This window comes from Pongo abelii, chromosome 11 (assembly GCF_028885655.2).
Source record: "Pongo abelii isolate AG06213 chromosome 11, NHGRI_mPonAbe1-v2.0_pri, whole genome shotgun sequence".
Lineage (NCBI taxonomy): Eukaryota > Metazoa > Chordata > Mammalia > Primates > Hominidae > Pongo > Pongo abelii.
Genome location: NC_071996.2, coordinates 98599911 through 98618894, shown reverse-complemented (window position 1 = coordinate 98618894; position 18984 = coordinate 98599911). Strand labels below are relative to the sequence as shown.

Here is an 18984-nt window from a genome sequence, read left to right as displayed (position 1 = left end):
AATTTTCATGAAGCACCTATCATATTTCCTATGTGTGGTATGTTGATCACTGTATTTATTATGATCATATGTAACTTCTCTATAAAAACACAAAGAATTAATTTCAGAATGCTCACTTCATACTATAATTACTACAAATTTATTCTGGTTAGTTTACATATCTCTGAATTGGTGAAAATTCTTCCAGTGAAATGATCTGTTCCAACAGTGCTGGCTCTGGCCATTTTCTCCCTAATTCTGCCTTCTGCCACTGCCAGCTCTTCTTTCTGAGAGTCAGATCAAATGATAGAGGGATGCTTCAAAGTATTTGGAGGAAAATGACAACCTATCCTACAGGTAGCTTCTAAGTCAGCATAGTTGACTTCTACAAAGATAAAAACAGTCCTTGCCCCTATGCTGAATTCAGTACCAAGAAAACAAACTCCATCAAACACTTTCTTCAAAGAAGTCAAAGAACTCACAATCAGTATGGCATTAAATTTCCAATTCTAAATATGCACTTAAGGACATTCAGCTGATTTTTCAAAATGTACTTTTGTGTTAGCCTTCTTTCCAAATATTTTGTTATCAAACATCTAGAAATACATAGTGTATCTATATGTACTACATAAACAACCTAAATAATGTATATTCAAATTTTGCCTGTCTCAACAATTAATATAATTCACTATGATTCCAAAAAGCACCATCATTGATCATCCTGCTGTCTCATCCAGTACTGGCAGTCAGACAGCAGAGAGTCAAAAGGAAATGAGTAAACCCAATGAATAAATTATATCTTAGATAAATTTGAGATAAATTAAAACTATAGAAAATTTATGTTCTATTTGAAAAATATTAGATCCAGACTCTTGAACCCTCTACTTATTTTTGGAGCAAGGATTCTCTGTCCCCTGCATTGATCTCTGAGATACCAGAGTCAGGCAGAGATATGAGGGGAAATGGATGAGCGATCCAAGAAGTGGGAACTATGGCAAGAGACAGGTTTTCAAGAAGGTAGGTTTTACAAGACCTGAGCTGCTAGTTGCTCAGTACCTGAAATGGAGCAACATTGAATAAACTTTGATTGGATACATTCCTTTATTCTGTTTTGTTCACTCCATATCTTTGGCATCTAAAATAACAACTCTCGTATATTGTTTATAAATGGTTATTCAATGAATGAATGGCTCTTGAAGGGGTGCTGACAGTGTAGATGACTTAGAGTGGGGATTTTATGGCAGTATTTGTGGTAGGCTTTTCCTGGGGATCAGGAACTTCAATCCTTAACTACAGAGTGCTTGCTAAATAGAGGATTTCCTATGTAGTTCTCCAGACTCTAAAGATTCACAAGCAGAAGATTTCACAAAGTCTAGACAACTTGAACTACCAAATGTAACTCTAATATTTAACTTTCACCTCAGGAAGTTTTGCACTATATTTCATGCATATCAGTTTACAATATAATCCCCTCTCTTTCTCTGAACTCTGGGGAAGTATTTCTACAATGCCTTCATTTATTTATTGTGAATGGAGTCACCATTGGTTCTTCTTTTCTCCAGGCTAACTCAAATATACTTTTATACCTCAGCTATATTTTTCTAACCCTTTAATGATCTTGGTTGCTCTTTGAATGTTCTCCAGCATTTTAATGTCTAAAGTCCTGGAGGCAGGCTGGGCACGGTGGCTTATGCCTGTAATCCCACAACTTTGGAAGGCCAAGGTGGGGGGATCACTTGAGGTCAGGAGTTTGAGACCAGCCTGACCAACATGGTGAAATCCTGTCTCTACCAAAAATACAAAAATTAGCTGGATGTGGTGGTGGGCACCGGTAATCCCAGCTACTTGGGAGGCTGAGGTAAGCGAATCTCTTGAGCCCAGGAGGCAGAGGTTTTAGTGAGTCAAGATCGTGCCACTGCACTCTAGCCTGGGTGATGGAGCGAGACTCTGTCTCAAAATAAGTAAATAAATAAATAGTAAAGTCCTAAAGTCCCCGTCTCTAAATAAATAAATAAATAAATAAAGTCCTGGAGGCCACACTTGGACATAGTATGCTGGGACTGGCAGGTGGAGGCTAATGCTAAATTATTATTCTGAGACCACCTCATGCTTCCTATTCCATCTTACTCAGAATTGTGTCAGCTTTAGTTTAGTTTTTTTTTTTTCCTTTTTTTTTTCATTACGTGCTCCATTTGCAAGTTCATCTGTCTCACCATTGCTGAGGCAGTTATCTTTTATACTGGGAATTCATAGATCTAATTTGTCATTCTATAGCTTCTGCATTTGCAATTTCCTTCCTTGAGTACATTCCTCGTGTGCATCAGCATTACATTTTCTGTTTATTTCTAAACACATCATAGCTAGGCACATCACACCTCAGCCCTCTGTTAGGCAAATGCAAGCACTCCAAATAGAGTATTGATATCTGAAATTGAAAACCACACTCATTCTCTTTATCAGTATCTCTCCATCCCCAAACTTGTTCCTTCTGCTAACTCCTCAGTCTGGATTCTCAGCAGCACCACATGCACAAGCTAGAAAGGTCAATCAATTTTATTATATTCTCTTTTACTACCTATAGCTAATTTGTTTCCAAGTCCTGCTGAGTTTAATTCTGACATGTCCTGTTGAGTTCCCTCTTGAAGATGGCCCTTCCCCTTTATTTCACTCTACTACCTAAGTTCAGGTCTTCAGCATCCCTGGATTGGTCTACCCATATTAGAAGCCTTTGGTTTCTCTCATTCAATGCATTATTCTTTCCCTTCTGTCTCTCTCTTTTCTTTTTTTTTCTGAGACAGAGTCTTGCTCTGTTGCCCAGGCTGGAGTGCAATGGTCGATCTTCGCTCACTGCAACCTCCGCCTCCCGGGTTCAAGCGATTCTCCTGCCTCAACCACTCGAGTGGCTGGGATTACAGGCACCTACCATCATGCCTGGCTAATTTTTGTATTTTTAGTAGAGACAGGGTTTCACCATGTTGACCAGGCTGGTCTTGAACTCCTGACCTCAAGTGATCCTCCCATCTCAGACTCCCAAAGTGGTGGGATTACAGGCATCAGCCACCGCACCTGACCTCTTTCCTTTCTCTTAACACATAAATTATCATGCCATTTTTTACCTTAAAAAAAATTCACATTGTCTCTATTGCTTAATATGCATTCAGGACCCTGACATCACCTGCCATTTCAGACATATCTCTTACTATCATTCCATCCAAACCAAATTCTACACCAGTATAGCAAATGTGCTTATTTTTATTAATTGAAAGTTGCTGCATAAAACAATATATTGTAAGGAAAAGTGCCACAACAAATTGGCCATGCCTACCATGAAGCGGAGGTAATGACAACACCTATGTAAAATATTTGCTATCCATCTAGCTATACAGATTGAATATTTAAATTTTCCCAACACTTCATTTACTTTGGTACTCTATGACTTACTTTTCTAGAACTGATCTCCTAGATTTGAATCTTGCTTTCCTTTCTCAATACTCTCAGTTAACTTTTCCTCTTTTCTTTTTTTTTTTTTTTTTTTTTGGTGAGATGGAGTCTCATTCTGACGCCCAGGCTGAAGTTCAATAGCACGATCTCAGCTCACTGCAATCTCTCCCTCCCAGGCTCAAGCGATTCTCCTGCCTCAGACTCCCGAGTACTGGGATCACAGGCATGTGCCACCATGCCCTGCTAATTTTTGTATTTTTAGTAGAGACACGGTTACACCATGTTGGCCAGGCTGGTCTCGAACTCCTGACCTCAGGTGATCCACCCCACCTCAGCCTCCCAAAGTACTGGGATTACAGGTGTGAGCCACCGCACCCAGCCGTTCTTTTGCTTTTTAAAATAGAGACAAAGCCGGGTGAGGTGGCTCACTCCTGTAATCCCAGCACTTTGGGAGGCCGAGGCAGATGGATCACGAGGTCTTGAGATCGAGACCATCCTGGCTAACATGGTGAAACCCCGTCTCTACTAAAAATACAAAAAATTAGCCAGGCGTGGTGGAGGGCGCCTGTAGTCCCAGCTACTCGGGAGGCTGAGGCAGGAGAATGGCGTGAACCCGGGAGGCAGAGCTTGCAGTGAGCCGAGATGGCGCCACTGCTCTCCAGCCTGGGCGACAGCAAGACTCTGTCTCAAAAAATAAAACAAAATAAAATAAAATAAAATAAAATAAGAGACAAGGTCTCACTATGTTGCCTAGGCTGGTCTTGAACTCCTGAGCTCGAGTGATTTTCCCAGCTCAGCCTCCCAAAGTGCTCGAATTATAGGCGTGAGCCACCATGCTCGGCCATCTCAATTAACTTTTTTTTCTTTGAGACGGTGTCTTTCTCTGTCACCCAGGCTGGAGTGCAGTGACGCAATCCCGGCTCACTGCAACCTCTGCCTCCCAGCTTCAAGCGATTCTTCTGCATCAACCTCCCAAGTAGCTGGGACTACAGGTGCGTGCCACCACACCTGGCTAATTTTTTGTATTTTTAGTAGAGACGGGGTTTCACCATATTGGCCAGGCTGGCCTCAAACTCGTGACCTCGTGATCTGCCCACCTCTGCCTCCCAAAGTGCTGGGATTACAAGCATGAGCCACTACGCCCAGCTCAGTTAACTTTTAAAAAATAATTTTTAAAAAGATATTTGGACAGTAAATGGGCATGCAAAAAATTTTTTTTTGATCCATGCCTTGTATCACATACCAAACATATATGAAAGATCAAATAATTAAAAGTAAAAAGGTGGAGCTGTAAATGTCCTATAATGCACTTTCAAAGAATTCATTTATAGTCTTGGAGTAAAAAAGGACTTTGTAACTATGTCTCAAAATCCTGAAATCATAATGTAAAATACTGGTAAGTTTAACTATCAAAAGCTAAACTTCGTATAAGACAAAAACTAATAGGCAAACAACTAACAACACAACAAAACAGGTAGTTTATAGAAAGGAAACATCAATGGCTCTTTAACAAAAGATGTTCAACTTCACTCATAACAAGATAAATCCAGGCCGGGCGCGGTGGCTCACGCCTGTAACCCCAGCACTTTGGGAGGCCGAGGTGGGCGGATCATGAGGTCAAGAGATCGAGACCATTCTGGCCAACAGGGTGAAACCCTGTCTCTACTAAAAATACAAAAGTTGGCCGGGCGCGGTGGTGCATGCCTGTAGTCCCAGCTACTCAGGAGGCTGAGGCAGGAGAATTACTTGAACCCAGGAGGTGGAGGTTGCAGTGAACCGAGAGTGCGTCATTGCACTCTAGCCTGGTGACAGAGTGAGACTCTGTCTTAAAAAAAAAATTTAAAAAAAAAATCCAAATTAAGATATTAAAATATCAGTTTAAAATCTACTAGATCTGGCTGGGCACGGTGGCTCACGCCTGTAAACCTAATACTTTGGGAAGTCGAGGCAGGCAGATTACATGAGGCCAGGAGTTCAAGGCCAGCCTGGCCAACATGGTGAAAACCCATCTCTACTGAATATACAAAAATTAGTCGGGCTGCTGGCATGTGCCTGTAATCCCAGTTACTTGGGAGGCTGAGGCAGGAGAATTGCTTCAACCCAGGTGGTGGAGTTTGCAGTGAGCTGAGATTTTGCCACTGCACTACAGCCTAGGCGACAGAGTGAGACTCCATCTCAAAAAATAAAATAAAATCTGAAACTCCCTCCCAAAAGATTGATCATACACTATTGAGGAACCTGTAGGAAAAAAGAGATGCATATTTCTAGCGGTGTCCTAATATGATACGATACTTATGGAAGGTAATATAGGAATATCTCTCAAAATTACAAATGCATATACTCATAATTCAGCAATTTCTCTTCTGAAAAATTATCTTACAGATATATTTTCACATATGAAAAAGTCTAAAGTACAAGGTTATTAATTGTGGCATTGCTTGCAATAGCAAAATATTGGAAGCACAGTAACTATAAGGAACATATACCAGTTAATACATCCATACAGTAAAATAATATTCAGCAATTTTTATGAGAAAAAATGTGGAAGTTCTCTAATAAAATGAAAAGAAATACAGAATAAATTGTAAAGGGGGTAAAGCATGGTTCAGAGGTGAGAATACAGTGCTCATATGCATTTGCTTGAACATGTTTAAGGAGACTGAAAGGATACACAAGAAACTAGTAATAGTTGGCACCTCAATGGGGATCTGGGTGAATGGGTGGTAGGGGTGGAAAAGAGATTTTTTACTGAAAACTTTAAAATTTCTTTAAAGCATCATGCAAATTCATGACTAATTAAAAACTTAAAACAAGAGATGAAAAGAAAATACTTTAATGTGATGTTTCCAGAAATCATAATATTCTCTGAGAATAATGTATAATTTTTTTAGGGCCACTGATACATTCCAGTTGTAAGCAATCAATGCAATCACGTCAGCCAGTTTTACTGTTAATTCCAAATGCTATGTCTATATTAATTCTGTAGCCTCCTGCTTCAATTATTATACAAGTAAATTAAATTTACTATACCACTCTTTGCTTTTGGGAGTTTCATCATTCTGTCATTAATATTTACTACATTTCTTAACCTTCTTTTGTATTCTAAAACATCTTTCAACCTGAATCCTCTTGATTAAATTCAGCCACAATGCCTTTCCTCCAGTTTAGTGCACACTCCCTCCCAACATGGGGAATTTGTATAGACAGATTTATCTTTCTAAATGATCTTCATCCTCATTCTTCACCTTCTCCTAATTTCATATTCTTCAGATCCCAATGATTTCCTCAAAATGATTTTTTTCCCAGTGTGGAAAAGTTCAGATTCATTCCCCCAGGTCTCTGTTGAGATCTTACATTTGCTTTTGTGAGTCATTGGTGAATATCGGTCTCCCTCATCTGAATGTAAAGCATCTAAAGGCTGGGAGGGAAGGCATCTGTTTTTGCACACCTCACCAGAGCTCAGCCTGTTTTGCATGGGGACACTATGAGAATGTTTGTTGAATGAACAAATGCAGGCTCAGGGCACTGTGTTGGGGGTGAGCGAAACTGCTAGGAAAGATAAAAAGAGGTGAGACAATCTCCGCCTTTAGGTAGTTTATCAATCAAGGAGGTTAAGATAAATACACATAATTAGAAAGCAGAATGTGGTCACTACCATAGGAATTATAAGCAAAGTTGTATAGGATTTAGAGCAAAGTAGAATTTTGTAATGTTAGAATAATTTTTTAAATGTATTATATATCTGAAGAATGCAGTGGTATTTGAAAAAGGGTTTTGAAAGACTAGTGTGATTTCCTTAAGAAAGGGCAAGGTATTTAATTCAGAAAATCACATGTCTCTAGGGGCCAGGCAAGTAATGTCTGTAAGTGAATGGACTGCCAAGAGGAAACTGAGATAAATGAATCTAGAGGTTCTTAAACTTGACTGCACATTACCATCACCTGGGAGATTTAAAAAGTCCCTATACTCAGGCCATAACCCAAGCCAACTAAATCAGAATCCAGGGAGGTGGGATGGGGTGAGAGTGGAACCTAAACATCTGTATATTTTTTAAAAACTGGCCAGATGGCCAGTCATAGTGGCTCACACCTATACTCCCAGCACTTTGGGAGGTTGAGGTGGAAGGATTGCCTGAAGACAAGAGTTAGAAACCAGCCTGAGCAGCAATAGCCAGACCCTGTCTATAAAACAAACAAAAACTGCCCCAGGTGATTTCAGTGTGGACCAGCAACATCTTCATTACCTGGAGATTTGTTAAAAATGCAGATTCCCAAGCCTCACTCTGAACCTACCCAGTCAGAAACTGCATTGTGACAATATCTCCAGTGATTCTCACCTACACTACACTTTGTGAAGTCCTGCTCTAGAGAACTTTATCCTCCTCTGAGGGAACAAACATTCACTACCCAGTATCTATCTAGTACTTCTATGAGGGAAACCAGACTCCCTCTATTTTCCCTTTTTTTGTTGTTTTTTGAGACAAGGTCTCACTGTTCCCCGGGCTGAGTATACTGACACGATCACAATCACGGCTCACTGTAGCTTTGACCTCCCAGGCTCAAGTGATCCTTCCACCTCAGCCTCTCGAGTAGCTAGGACCACAAGGCACGCACCACCATGTCCAGCTAATATTTTATTTTTTGTAGCAGGGTCTTGCTATGTTGCCTAGGTTGGTCTCAAACTCCTGGACTCAAGTGATCCTGCCACCTCAGCCTCCCAAAGTGCCGGGATAACAGTCCTAAGCCACCATGCCTGACTATTTTTTTCATTTATATTGCTGGCAATAACACAAATAATTGAAATCAGCTTCAAGCCATCAAAAGATAACTGAGGCTTCCCAGTTTGTGGGGGAGAAAATGGTGAATTAGTAGAGTTTGTCTAAAGCTTAACTTCTTTTAGAGTGGAAGTGTTTTAAGGGTTTTTTTTTTTTTTTGATATTAACATTAATACCAAAAGCCAAAACATCTCTGCCAGCAATATTTTATGTCAAAGTTTAGTATGTGACACTGCTCAAAGTGGGTAAGGGTTGTGGGGCACTACCAGATGAGCAATTCTTCTCTACAAGTTCCTTAAGCAAAATGTAAAGGAAATTGAATATTGGAAATGAATCCATAAAAGTTTGGAGGGCTCGGAACGCAAAAGTAGAGCTTACGTGCTTAATTTTGGCATCGAAAATTCACTCAATATTTTTAAAGCCAGGATTATAATTACAATACAAACAAAAATGAAAACTTGCTCCATCATGATCTGGTTAGATATATAACTGGCGCAAAGGAAAACAGTTGAAGACTTTTAAACAGCGAAGACTTTTAAGCAGCAAATACTTCTCAACTTCCTACTATGTATCAGATGCTATTCCAAGCCCTTTAACTTAATTCCTTCTGTAGTCATGGCCTTTATCTTTATTCCTAGCCAGCCAGCCTTCTGGAAAATTGATGTCATTGCTCATAGAATGAATGATCTCACAAGATAAAAGTGTGGATGACTCAGAGCAGCTCATCCATCCAACTAGAGACTAGAGACTGTCAACAGCTCAGTAACTTCGTCTTTGAATACGAAGGACCCGAAGGACCACTGAGATTGGAGACAGAACAAAGGTAGGGACAGAACAGGTGAAAATACACCACCGAAGATTCCTTTCTCCACATTGCTAATAAGTTTGACAACAGTTACAAAATTTAAACGGAAAATAGTAGGATGTGGCTTTCAAAGAATAATAAATATTAGCAACCATTTTCTCTTGCTCCTATAATCCTTATATGATCTATTATTCTTTTTTAGGTTAATTTGTTGCACTGGGTAATGTTTTTATCTACCTCTGAAATACTATATGAAATCACTTCTGTGGTTAAATATAATTGATTAATTGCAAATGAAAGAGTCTAAAAGCTTTCATCTGTTGAACTTCCACTTTATTAAACCATGCATTATTACTACTAAAACACATTAGGTATTTTTATGCACAATTCATAAGAGCAAAAATAAAACATTTCACAAAATAGGTTTCTGTAAGAAGTTTGTTGACAGATTTTTAAAAAGAAACTCCTAAGCACTTTCAAAATTTTAAACACTCTAAGAATATAATCAGAGAACAGCTGTACCATTCCTTTGTAATTTTATAAAGCATGCACTTACTTTGTTTTGACAAAAAGTTCACATTTGTTTTTGAGACATGCACAAGCACAGTAACAAAGGAAATGAGAAACAATGTACTGTATTAGATAGGCAAGGCACACAGACATGACAAAGGAAAAAAAAATTCTCCTTTTGAGCTAAAAAGAGAAAAATGATTACTATCATCAAGGAGGAAGAAAGGCATCTCCGAGAAAGAAATATTTTCCCAGCAGTTAACTAGGAGGATAGAGGGGTGGGGTGGGGGAACAGAAGGGTACCAGGTCAGAGAACATTGTTGATGGTCCCTATGAACAGAACTTTGATTTATACAACAAATCAATCCACTTACAGGACATGCTTAACTTCACCTGTTGGGAGTAAGTTCAGTCTCTTTCCCTTCTTTGAATGAATGGGAAAGGTTTTCCACTCACCCACTGCCTCCCACCACAGGAATGCTTGCTATCTGGAGAGTTGTTTTGAAACCCATAGCACTTAAAGGAGCTGTATCAACAGGTTTTTCCTTCTCCCTCACACTGAGCCAATTGTAAATGTGGAGTGAGAACCTTGAACAGGTTAAACCCTATTGCAGGAATTCAAAACCAGCTCTAGCTAGGGTTCCCCCCAATAGAATCTCAATTTACAATTTATCACTTCAACCTTTCTGAGGGAGGGCTATAGAGCCAGGACTATTTCCTGGCAGTATAATACAAAGCACATTTTAAGGAAAGCCTGAAAGTTGGCCTTGGAATTTAGTTGAGACAGAGAAATGCGACTTCCCAGATGGAGCTGCTAATGTGTGTCAAGAAAACTCAAAATAGCCAAAAACGTCTTTCCCAGCAATGTAACAAATTCCAAGCCCTTATATACTTATTTCTACTTTTATTTTTGAGTTGGAGTCTCGCTCTGTCGCCAGGCTGGAGTGCAGTGGCGTGATCTCGGCTCACGGCAACCTCTGCCTCCCAGGTTCAAGCGATTCTCCTGCCTCAGTCTCTCTAGTAGCTAGGATTACAAGTGCGTGCCACCACGCCCAGCTAATTTTTGTATTTTTAGAGACGAGGTTTCACCATGTTGGCCAGGATGGTCTCGATCTCTTGACCTCGTGATCCACCCCCCTCAGCCTCCCGAAGTGCTGGGATTACAAGCATGAGCCACCTCACCTGGCCATATACTTATATAGAAGTATTTCTATGGTCACCACTCATCAACACAAATATTTATCTTTTTTCCTCTCAACTTTGGCCTATAGAGTTTCTATTCTATCTCGAAATAAAACTGCTTCCAGCACATGGGTGATGGGGCAAAATGCTCATCATAGAAGCTTCACTCTACCAGCCCTAAATGCTAGAGGGAAAGTCACAGGCGAACTCGAACCGGATTTTAATCTTCTAATATGAATGTTAAAAACTAGAAATTGAAAAGTCATTTGTATTTTTTCCTTAGATTAACCTTTTTTTTGGTTGAAGGGTAATGTCCAGAACTTGGCTTGCCTTGTTTGCACAGCCATTTGTCACTATTTTCATATCACTTTCAATTTATTTTGCACTACCAAGTGGCTACTTTTAACAGGTTCTGTGGCTTGATATAATTTGATTTATCATGAGGCTTCTCAAACTTCATTTGGCATAAACTTTATTGGAAATGACTGTACTATGATATCAAACATTGAACAACAATGTGATAAAGAATATGCATTTTTACTATAAGTAAACAAACAAGAATACAATTAAAAATAAGCTAACATTCCCAAAATGAACACACAGTTTAAAAGACTATCCTTAATCTCAATGAAAGAAATTAAGATTTCTGTAATAAAAAAAAAACTACTGAGCAAATAACTTGCTATGTACAGATTATTTTAACTAGTTTCCTAGATGATCTATATACAAAAATTGAAAAGGGACAGTGTTGGTTAGGTACAGCAGCTCATGCCTGTAATCCCAGCACTTTGGGAGGCCAAGGCAGGAGGATTGCTTGAGCCCAGGTGTTCAAGACCAGCCAGAGAAACACAGTGAGACCCCCATCTCTTTTTTTTTTTTTTTTTTTTTTGAGACAGAATATTGCTCTGTCACCCAGGCTGGAGTGCAGTGGCACGATCTTGGCTCACTGCAACCTCCACCACCTCAGTTCAAACAATTCTCATGCCTCAGCCTCCCAGGTAGCTGGCACTACTGGCGTGCACCACCACTTCCAGCTAATTTTTTGTATTTTAGTAGAGAGGGGGTTTCACCATGTTGCCCAGGCTGGTCTTGAACTCCTGAGCTCAGGCAATCCACCCACCTTGGCCTCCCAAAGTGCTTGGATTACAGGCATGAGCCATGGCGCCTGGCCTGAGATCCCATCTCTACAAAAAATTAGAAAAAGAAAAAAAGAAAAAAAAAGAAAAGGGACAATGTCTAGGTAACTAGTTAATTTATTAATGTAATAGATTCTAGGGCTCAACAAAAAACTTGAATGTCTAATTACTCTGCCTTTGAGGAAGCAAAATAAAGTAACAACAAAAGCAGAGACATTTAAGGAAATGAAATAAGGAATCAAAACATAAGAGTCAGCAATGGAGATGGCTTGTCATAGTGCACAAACCACAGTGAACACTTAAAGATACATTTTACTGTGTTTCTCAGCCTCCCTGAGATTCATTCAACAGTTTGGAGTCTTCATCAAGTTAAACAACAAACAAAGCAACAACAAAAAAAACCTTTGAGAAAAATACTTAAAGTCAACCAAATTACCTACTGAACTTTGCCCTAAAATTTGCACTAGACACCATGATTTTATCACTTTTTAAAGGGATACAACAAAGTTTTTTAAAAGAATTTCCAGAGGGCATGAAGTATTTCCAAAAGTGAGGAAAAGAAGTCTATAATCATGTAAGCATTACTTATTTAGCCATTGCAAATTAAGATGATCAGATATCTCCATAAAATGGGAATTATGAATTTAAAGTTTTATACTAACATGCCTACACATTTTCCCATCCTCCCTCCCTCCTTTTCTCCCTCCCTCTCTTTCTCTCTCTTTTCTAAAATCTGGGGCTACAGAGGAGTGAGTTAGTTTGTTTGCTTGTTTGTTTTGAGACAGTCTTGCTCTGTCTCCCAGGCTGGAATGCAGTGGCGCAATCTCAGCTCACTGCAACCTCCACCTCCTGGGTTCAAGCGATTCTCCTGCCTCAGCCTCCCGAGTAGCTGGGACTACAGGGGCATGCACACAGATTTTTCATCTTCCTTTAAATTCTGGTGCCAAAGTAACTAAACCAACGTGGAGCAAGATTAGCTGGGAACATGTAAACCCTCTGCAGAATTTTATTTATCACAATTTCTACAGGAAGTGGCATGAAAAAAATTAAGAATCCACAGTGGAGATGTTCAAGGCATCTTCATGTGTAATAGCAATATTCATCAATAAAAAGATTCATCGACAGGGAAGGATATGTTGTGGTATATTCATGCCATGGAATACTACGAAACAAAAGAACAAATTACTGACACATGAAAGTACATAGTTTATGGTTCCATTCACATGAAGGTAATAGCAGAGTTTACCAGGGAGGAGTTATGGGCTGGGAAAGGGCCCCAGGAGCCTTCAGTGGTCTAAAAATGTGCTACATCTTGAGTTGAGTGAAGTATACAGGTATATCAATGCATAAACATTCATTGAGGCATAATATGATTTGCACACTTTCCTGTATCAAGGTTGTTCCACAATTTAAAATTTCAATAATGAAATTAAAGGAAAATCCACAATAGAGGGAAAAAAATCCAAGTTAGAAAGCCGCCACCAAAATGCCAATGGGTTCAACAAAGTGGAATTCTCAAGAAAGAGAATTCCCACTTTAAAAAGTACAGAGAAATAACCCCCTTCCCCAGGGGTTGAAAGAATGAGCAACTTGTTTTTCTTTTAAAGTTCCCTCTCTCATTAGGCAGAGGAGGGAAACTAAAGAATGATAAAACACCCCCAAAACTAGGAGGTTTGGGGGACTTCAGTTACACTTTAGAATTGCTTGGTGTCTCCTCAGAAGTTGTAGGGGGTACTCCAATTTTCTTTTGAGGGAGATGGCTGCAGTGACCGAGAGGACAAAGAGGAAATCGATGATCTGGGTTTCAAGTAGAGAATTAAAGTTTGGCCTCAAGCTTACTTTCTATATTGCTCAACAAGAGGGAAGACTGTGGGCAGAAGTGCCATCCAGGTATGAATGATGTACATTTGGTTGGACTTTCCTTTGTGTTCTTTCTGGGAAAAACCAACAGCTTGATCTGGTAGATCAGGAGTAGAAGGATGAGAAGCCCTAGTGTTTATTTCTAGTGAAACTCTTGATATAATTTATGTGCTCTTCTTTTTTAAAAAGCTATTGCAAAACAAATCCCTGCCTTCGTAGCCGCTTTTCTTTTTTCCAGGCTTTTTAGGCACACGATGAAGGCTTTTCTCCTATTCTCCCTCTGGGCACTCCCCAGCCGTGGGAGGTTATTTCAGACAGTAGAGGCTGTGGCTGGTGATGAATGTTTAGAAGGCTTCAGCTTGGGCCTTGAGCTTTATGATCTGGCATTCCTACCTCCTGTCTGAAATTTTAACACTAGCTCACTGTCTCATTCACCACTCAAAAGTGCTGCCAATTATAGCCTGGCTGCATTTATGAAATTGATTTAGAAATCCTAGACCAAAATGAATAGAGACAATAATGGACAATGCTAAACCTGAACATTTCATTTAAATAATATGTATTGAGGGAAGAGAATTAAAAACTTAGGGCCTATGTATTAGGTGTTTTATATACATTACTGCACTTAGCCCTCATGATACCTCTATAAGCTAAAAGTTAGTATCTTCATTTTATAAGTTGAAATCTCAGACTTCAAAGAACAAAGTCTGGCCACATATGTATGATGGCTCACGCCTGTAAGCCCAGAACTTTGGGAGGCTGAGGCGAAAGGATCACTTGAACCCAAGAGTTCTAGACCAGCCTGCAACATAGCAAAAAACGCATCTCTACAAAAACCACCAAAACTTAGCCAGATGTGGTGGCACACACCTGTAATTACAGCCACTGGGGAGGCTGAGGTGAAAGGACCACTTGAGCCCGGGAGATTGGGGCTGCAGTGAGCCAAGATCACACCACTGCACTCCAGCCTGGGTGGCAGTGTGAGATCCTATCTTGAAAAATAAAATAAAAAATAAAGGAACAAAGGTACTAAGTGTGCACAGCTAGGTTTCAAGCTCAGATTCACCTAACTCCAAAACCATTTTATTTTACTGTTGCTCAGACAAGATTCTTACTCAACACACACAAAGCTAAATTGTTCTTTTATCCTATGACAGAACATACATGATATATTAAATCAGCTAAAATAGATGGTAACCTCCTTGAGGGCAAAGGTTGATTACTCTTCTTTTAGTGTAGCATAGAGTATGCCTCGATGTATTAGATGCATACTTCCAAATAGGTGCACATGGGATAGATGTTGATTTTTAAAATAAATTACAAACACACACACAATACATAAATTTTCTCAAAGCATGTATAAGCATCTACATCATTGTTGTTATGGATTCAAACATGCAAAAAAATAAAATTTACACATTTAAGACGATGCAGTAAAAAGTGAAGTCAGTGCAAAGGATGGTTAGAACGCCAAATGATAACATAACCAAAAGAATTTTTAAAGCTGGGTAGTGAATTGCATTTGCTTGTCTTTAGCCTAAAAGCAAATTGGTTAATGTTTGTTATTCCACAATTAACAAGAAAGGAAGAATAAAGCCTTTTATGGCATAACTGATCCTAAATACAAAATCACTTCAAAACAAAAACAAAAACAAAAACAAAAACATGCAAATACAAGATGGTCTGCTTATACAAGATGAAACCAAAATGAGCAGACTAAAATTCAACTGTTAGTAAATTTATACCCTCATTACCAGTTCTTTACACCAAAAAATCCAAAAGCTGACTGAAAACTTTATTTACTGGGCTTCTCCCCCATTTTATTTTCTTTGTGTGGAATAAAAGTTCTGAAAAAGATTTAAATTCTTAATGCCTTATTTTTTCATGAAAATTATAGTCTGAAATAGTTTATTTACTTTTAAATTAAATCATAATTTCTCACTCAGAGAACTATACCTAGGCCTTTCGTTTCTGTATTGTCAATGATTCTTTGTAGTTAAAGACATGCAGATTTCCAAGGTGGTGTGCTTTGTTATTTTCTTCTTACTCTTAAAATTCTGAGTTTGCCTGAAGGCAAGTAACTCAGAATTTTAAATTATTTCATAGCATAAAAATGGCTTCTTTCAATAATGAAGGCTCATTTGGCTTTTTGGTAGAATTATCCAGGTTTTCAAGTTTGTGGTGGTTGTATTTGTGCTTCAGAATTATCTAAGGATGAGTTTTATTGTGATTGTAAATCTACTCATAAGTAGTTAATCTCCATCCAAATATATTTGGTTAAGTCCAGTTTTGAGATTATAAGAAAAAGAAAAACAACACCCAGTATTTCCTTCTTTCAAGACCTTGTCTTCATTACTTTGTTCATGATATGTTATTGCAGTAAATAAACATTCCTGAAATGTTAATAATGTGTACATATGCACTGTAATTTTTTTCTTCCATTATTCCAAAATGTTTCCTCTTATTGTTTACTTTTGTGGTTCTCTTTTCAACATTTTTTAGAGTGGTCATTTTCTATCAAAAGGAATGTCTTATGTTGGCTAAATTTGGGGAGGGGGCATCTCTTTTCAATCATTTTGAGTTACTTTTGCATACAGCTTTTGGTCCACATTATGCTTCTTAAACCAATCTGTTTGGGCACATAAATTTCCTTCTTGTTCCTGCTTCTCCATTTTTAGTGCTCGTCATTGTCTCAGCATTCTCTCAGTTTTAAGTCACATTTTTTTCTATTCCTTTGTATGAATCTACATATTTCTTCCTTTTAATTGGTAGCCACTTCATTCTGTTTTAAGGTCTTTAAAATTTACTTTTGGTCCCCATTGAGTCCCCTGTTGATGTCAGTTTAGTAACACACCAAAGATTTACTGAATGGCATACTCCCTAAATATGACACTTCTGGTGTGTGGATGGAGGGCATGTCTGTCACTCTTAGCACTGACTCCAGGATGGCTGAAGACATTGTTACCCAAAAATCAACTACTAAAAGAAATGTCCAACTGTTTAATCAATAGTATATACTATACCATTTAACAAATGGTAAAAAAAAAAAAAAATGAAACTTACCCTTTAAAGATTTCAATAGATGATATAGGATCTTCACTTCTTTATTTCAATTCAATCCAACTCAGGTAACAATTATTGAAGCCTCTCAGGTCCAGGGGCTGTGGAGACCACAAATAGAAGGATAAAGCAAGTCCCTCCTCTTAAATTTGCATTCATTTAGATCAGCTAAGGCTTTCAAACACCAAACTTTATATAAGGTGTTTTCCTGGAAGGGTGTGTAGTAACTGTTTTCTCCAGCCAGTGAGGATCTTAGATTCCCCTATTTTTAAAGCTTCAGGTTGTTCTTCAGCTATTGCTTTTATGTTGAATATCCTCAGGGGATTATACCCACTTTTATATTTAATGCATTTTAATTCAGCCTTGTAATGATCTATATATATGCATTCATGAGCTCATCTTTCCCTTAGGACCTACACAGGTAGCAGAAATTACATTGGCATTCTTTACTACTTCCTGGCAACTGCAAGTCTGACTTCATAAATACTTCTATTTCTGTGCTTGCATCTAAAAGTTTCAGAGACACTATGATTACTTGATTAAATAAATAAAACAAGGTCTTTTGTACCGATTTGCTTTACAACACCATCACTATAGCAAACTGGCAACACACATAATACACAGTCTGGCTTTTCCTTTTCTTTAAATCATATCCCCACCCAACCAACCTCAACTTTTTTCTTTTTCTCCCTGTGAAAGATCCCTTTGAAATCTTGCAGGGTTTGTATCACTTTCTCATAGCATGCATTATGCTTCTACCCTGAGTACAATATTTCATGCTTACTTTGTTGACCTTATTGGCCCTAGGACAAAAAATACATTTTGCATTTGAAAACAAAGAAAAGTATTTTTCTTCCCATTTCTTTCTTCTTTGGGCAAGGAAAGTGGGATGAGAGGGTGGGTGGGAGAGAAGTAATGCCCAAAAGAGAAACCAGTGAATCCTGATACAACTGTATGCGGCACCTTCAAGGAAGGTATGGTCTGGAGGGATTCTTAATTGAAATGATATCAAATACCACCTCCTAACTCAAACAACTCAATAGCAAGAAAACAATTAACCTAATCAAAAAACCGGCAAAAGGACCTAAATACATATTTCTCAAAAGAAAACAAGCAGATGGCCAACAGATACATAAAAAAATACTCAGCATCATTAATCCTCAGGGAAATGCAAATTAAAACCACAATAATATAACACCTCACAACTTTTAGAATTGCTATTATCAAAAAGATGAAAGATAATAAGTGTTGGCAGGGGTGTGGTGAAGAGGAACCCTAGTGTGCTGATAGTGGAAATGTAAATGAATACAGCCACGATGGAAAACAGTATAGAGGTTCCTCAGAAAACTGAAACTAGAATTACCATATGATTCAGCAATCCCACTACTGGGTGCATATTCAAAGAAAATGAAATCGTTATGTAAAAGAAGTATCTGCATTCCCATGTTCATTGCAGAATATATATATATATGTATAATATATAAATATACGTGTGTGTGTGTATATATATATATTGCATATATATTTTGAGACAGGGTCTCACGCTGTGACCCAGGCTAGAGTGCAGTAGCACAATCATGGTTCACTGCAGCCTTAACCTCCCCAGGCTCAGGCGATCCTCCTACCTCAGCCTCCCCAGTAGCTGGGACTACAGGTGCCACCATGCTCAGCTAATTTTTATATTTTTTGTAGAGACAAGGTTTTGTCATGTTGCCCAGGCTGGTCTAGAACTCCTGACCTCAAGTAATCCACCCATCTCAGCCTCTCAAAGTGCTGGAATTACAGGTGTGAGCCACCACATCTGGCCAGTTAAATTCTAAGGTGAAAAAAAAAAAAAGAGAAACTCCTCAACTTGGAAGACTAAGCATTGTTCCCTGTTGAACTATATAACCAGACCCCCGTGTGCCTTGCTTAGGGTAAGAAACAGCCTGCATCTGTCCAGGGGCTGTAGTTACTATGCAGTGGCTCTTTGCCTGAAATATGGGGAGCGAGCACCAATGAAGAGAGCAAAAGAAGGAAATGAATATGGAGGCCAAGATTTACTAGATTAGGTCACAGTCCAGAAAGACCAAATGTAGATGGGCCATTAGACACCGGGTAAACAAGTTGGTCATAGGCATTTGCATTATGAATCTCTTGCCTCATATCACTTTGTTCAAAGTGAAGGCAATATAATGTTTAAGAATGCATTAATTCAGGGTCTGAAACCAAAGCACATATTTTACAAAGTAAACAAG

At 38.7% G+C, this 18984-nt stretch overlaps 1 protein-coding gene across 4 annotated transcripts in view; it reads right to left on the bottom strand.

Annotated features, from left to right (window-relative positions):
- The window catches only part of SLC39A10 (solute carrier family 39 member 10), a 153085-nt gene that overhangs the window by 115923 nt on the left and 18178 nt on the right, over nt 1-18984 (bottom strand). For all 4 annotated transcript variants that reach the window (NM_001374115.1, NM_001374116.1, XM_054548804.1 and 1 more), the window contains 1 exon segment: nt 16751-16848. The gene's annotated coding sequence lies outside the window, so the exon portion shown is untranslated.